This window comes from Zootoca vivipara, chromosome 3 (assembly GCF_963506605.1).
Source record: "Zootoca vivipara chromosome 3, rZooViv1.1, whole genome shotgun sequence".
Lineage (NCBI taxonomy): Eukaryota > Metazoa > Chordata > Lepidosauria > Squamata > Lacertidae > Zootoca > Zootoca vivipara.
This window is the reverse complement of record NC_083278.1, coordinates 5,882,399-5,887,341: the sequence shown is the minus strand read 5'-3', so window position 1 is coordinate 5,887,341 and position 4,943 is coordinate 5,882,399.

The window sequence follows — 4,943 nt, the reverse complement described above, 5'->3', positions numbered from 1 at the left end:
ACAAAAATGTATAATTGTAATATATAAATGTATTTAATAAACCAAAAACTAATTATTTAACCTAACCAAACCAAAAACCTCTTATTTATCACAAAGTGTCCACAGTTGTTGAGCTTTTGGGGGGAGCTGCTGACCAAAGTTTAGGAGGTTTTTTTGGGGTGTGTGCAAAAGTTGCTTTGCTTTTGTGGGGGGGGGGGGTTGCCCCAACGCTGCTGTGCTTTTTTGGGGGGGAAAGAGAACAGAAATAAATGATGAATAATACCTTCGCTGGAACTAACATGCAGCACCAACATAGTCTGCCAAAGCGCCAAAAACCCCAGCACAGAACAGGTTAAAAAACAAACGCTGTTACGCCCAATCGTAGTCTGCCAAAGCGCCAGAAAAAATAGCACAGAAAGGGTTAAAAAACCAATCTCTGGCTACCAGCAACAACAACAACAACAAAGGATCCGGGTTTTAACAGTGGAGGCAAGCTGTAGCGTGAGGAGGAGCCGGAGAACAAATGGGGGGACGGACAACAACAGCGTGAATGGGCCGATGGGGCACGTGCCAGCAGTGAGGGCTCTGCGTGTCACGTCTGACACGCGTGTCATAGGTTCGCCATCACTACACTAGGAACTAATTTCCACTGGGGTCAGAAAACCTTGCTCCAAAGTAGAGCTATTTAGGAGGCTCAGGCCCACAGGTGCACTTTTGTGAGCAGAAGGCCTCTTTCGGACTTAGTGAAAGATTCTTGCGTGAGAAAAGACATAAAGGCAGTGTGTCTATATATGGTCACCAGAGTGCAAAAAGGCCTGGCGAGCTCCTACGGTTGGATCATTTCGCGTTTGTTACAGGAAGAAGGTAGACATGTAAGTAGGATGTCTCTCAGCATCTGCATTCTGTGGTGATAGTGAATTCCTCTTGAGCTCAGAGGCATTAGAGAGTACTAGCTGTGAGACCCATTTCTCTTTCTTTTCTAGACTTTCAAGGCTGAGATGAGCTCTTCGCCTAGGAAGAAGAAACAAAGTTTTCCCCATCCCAGAGTCCTCCCCTCCCCCACCCCCACCCCGCCTTACTCCGCCATACCCTCTTTCAAAAAACCCAAAAGCCAGTCCCTAAGGTTTCTTAGGAAAGGTCTCTGTCTGAGGCCTATTTTGAGGTTTAGATAAAGAAGAGAACAGCAAACAGGAAGGTAATGTTTATTTCCATGTATATGTTCATAACGTCTCTCTCTCTCTCTCCCTCCCCCCCCTCTCTTTGTGTGTGTAAGAAAGTCTAACCCCACCTTCTCTTCTTTTCCTTTCAGAAGAGCTGGTCGTGGAAGATTTGTAGGCCCATGTGGTGGGCCGGACAATTTTTTTTTTGGGGGGGGGGGTTGAACCAATTCCTATACCCTACAAATAAGCCAGAGATGCATTTTAAATAAAAGGACACATTTTATTCATGGAAAAACACGCTGATTCCGGGACCAGATTGAGAAGGCGATTGGGCTGCATCCTGCCCACGGGCCTTAGGTTGCCTACCCCTGACTTGGAGGAAGTGCAGGAAGAGACTGGGCGGCAACAACTTAAGGCAGAGCCGGGGGGCCCTATAGAATTATGCTGCAAACAGTTCTTGGCTGTTGTAAAGTTTTGCTTCTGTGCCTTTCTTTCCTTGAAGGTGAAAGCTTGCAGAGATGAAGCTGTAGTAGCGCAGCGTTGTCTTGCTGCTCTGGCAGAATGGCTGGGCCTAGTCATGGAAACAGCATATGCAAGGTAGCTATTGGGGGAAATACTGTGCATTTAGCCAAAGGGTGGCCCAGAGCATCTCTCTAAGGCTCTGCACCTGTGCAATTGGGGGAATCCCGGCTGCGTCACTACCCAGGCCGGCCAGTTCGTCGGAAACAAGACCCCTCTTTGGATCAAGAGCTCGGCTACCTGCAAACTTTTGCTGGCCTTTCCCCTCTTTCTTTTAGGTTTTTTTAGGTGTCGATCTGCAACAGCGCTCTGTGCCGAGCAGCCAGCCGCTCCCTTCTGCGCCGCCGATCAGCACCGTGCCGTGCGCCCCAAGCTGCCCCGGAGCCGCTCACAGCCGCACGCTGCCAGCCTCTCCGTGCTGCACCGCTGAGCCGCACCCTGCCGTGTCTCGCAATCCGTGCCGTTTTGCGCTCCAAAGCGGAATTTTACAAACATTTTATTGTAATTTTTGCAATTGCTTTTGAATCTTATAGTTTGTGTTGATGCATTGTGATCTGTTGATAGAAAGAAGTAATTCATGCTAAATCATCTACAATGTCCGGTTTTGCCTTATCCTTGCTTAGAAAGTGGGAAATCATCTGCAATATTATTACATATGTATGTAAAATTTATCAAAGAATCTTAAATGAAATGAGTAAATTTTAAAATTTTGTATCTAAGACTGCATTATATCTGTATCTGAAATAAACTTTGTATCTTTTAAAATGCAAATTAGAATTGAAAATAAATGTTATTGATACTGAACAGAGAGATGGTGAAATTATGTCCTGCTCTTTCGTAATGCTTGTTCACATGCCACTTGCCCTTTCGGTCCAGTCTCGTTCCCCTAGCTTTGTTTGCTTGTCAGATTGACAAAAATCTTTTTCCTACCCCTGGTAGGAAAAATCTACCCTTTTCTTTTCCTGCTCAATAGCCTCTGTAGAGTCTGAAGTTGGTGGCCTCATGGGAGATATGGGCAATTTCCAGTTCTGTGGCCTCACGAATCCTTTACTGAGATGACATGCACAAAACGGGTAGACTGGTAGAGCAGCCCTTTTATTAAAAGTCCATTTTTGTAAGGTTCTAGGAGTATTGAAGGGGGAGGTGTTAACAGCCCATTAAGCAAAGGTCTTTTCTTATTCTTCAAGACGCCTGTGCCTCTTGAGACTCCACCATTGACACCTGAGCTCAGCAACACGTGCAGTCCAACAAAAGCACAAAAACAAATGCCAAGTTCACTAACATTACAATCTCTTTTAACTGCATTACAATCTCTTTTAACTGCATCATTTCTTGCTGGCAGGTCTTTTTAAATAAAGAACAGAGACCTCGGAATTCATCATAGGGATCCTGAAAGCAGTTTATTATAAACCTCATAGGAATTCCTGCCCTTGCATCAAGAGATGCAGAACTTCAACAGGACTTCAAATGCAGAAAAGCATGGTGTGGGTCTGTGTTGTTGTGAGCAGAGTATTTTTGTATTTTAAAGAGCAATAGGAACACAGTGCTCCTTTGACTCAGACATTGATTTTGTCCCTACAGATTGAAAATTATTGTCAAAATATTGGGGAAATGCCAAAGCACTTATGGATGCTATGGACTGGGCTGTTTGTGTGCGGTTGCCTCCATTTATAGTTTGTGTTCGATTTGAGTTTCAGACATTGAGCTATTCCTCTGTATTTCAGTTATTAGATTCATTGGTATGAAAGCTTATTGTATTAACAAGAAATAATATTAAAATTAATAAGAATAAATATTTATACCCCACCAATCTGGTAGGGTTTCCCCAGCCACATACATACTGGGGACTAACTTAATGATGAGCCTGTATATTGTGAGACTCTCAGATCTTACAATACATGGGCTCATAGAGGAAGCATGTGGTGTATATATTGCTATTCTATGAGATGCTGAGGTCCTGGCATATTTTCTTCTTTTGGGTCTTAGGATAAAATGAATGGACAGCCTAAAATGAATGCAAGAGCCAATTCTTTAAAAATCTCTTAAATGTTAAGGCACTAATCCTTCATTTTTCTCACCAATTCGAAATAACAGATAGAGAAGGAGAAAATATAAAAAGCCAGCTAGTAACTAATTACAAGTGGTTGTGTTTACAGATGGCTGTACTGATCAGTGTGGGATTCCTCAGCGCATGGACACCATATGCCGCAGTCAGCTTCTGGTCAATATTTCACTCCAGTGAATCAATACCGCCCATCGTTACCTTGCTGCCATGTCTTTTTGCTAAATCCTCAACAGCCTACAACCCTTTTCATTTACTATACTTTCAGCAAACCTTTCTGGCATGAAATAAAGCGCCTCCAGTGCGGCTGTAGTCAGAAAGTTTACTTTAGCACCAAGCATCCCACCATAGCCATGTGTCAGTGATTTGGCCAGGAAGGGATAACGCACACGTTTCTTCATTCAGAAAGACAGGCAGTGGAGAAGTTCCAAATCCAACAGCTGAAGCTGCAGAAGTCTTTCTTATTTGAAAACGTTGCTCCAAAGTCCAGATCATGAAATCTCCCAGGGAAACACTGCAAGGGCAGGAATTCCTATGAGGTTTATAATAAACTGCTTTCAGGATCCCTATGATGAATTCCGAGGTCTCTGTTCTTTATAATAAAAAAAAAGACCTGCCAGCAAGAAATGAGGCATCTCATGGAATTTTGAGCACATGGACTAAATGAGAATTTGCTATATTAATAGCTGGCAGAGGAGGTAGTTATGCAGTTAAAAGAGATTGTAATGTTAGTGAACTTGGCATTTGTTTTTGTGCTTTTGTTGGACTGTATGTGATGCTGAGCTCAGGTGTCAATGATGGAGTCTCAAGAGGCACAGGTGTCTTGTAGAATAAGAAAAGACCTTTGCTTAATGGGCTGTTAACACCTCCCCCTTCGATACTGCTACTAAGGCTGTTGAGCAAGAACCTTACAAAAAATGGACTTTTAATAAAAGGGTCGCTCTACCAGTCTACCCGTTTTGTGCATGTCATCTCAGTAAAGGATTCATAAGGTCACAGAACTGGAAACTGCCCATACCTCCCATAAGGCCACCAGCTCCAGACTCTACAGAGGCTATTGAGCAGGAAAAGAAAAGGGTAGATTTTTCCTACCAGGGGTAGGAAAAGGATATTTATCAATCCGACAAGCAAACAAAGCTTGGGGAATGAGACTGGACCGAAAGGGCAAGTGGCATGTGAACAAACAGTATGAAAGAGCAGGACATAATTTCACCATCTCTCTG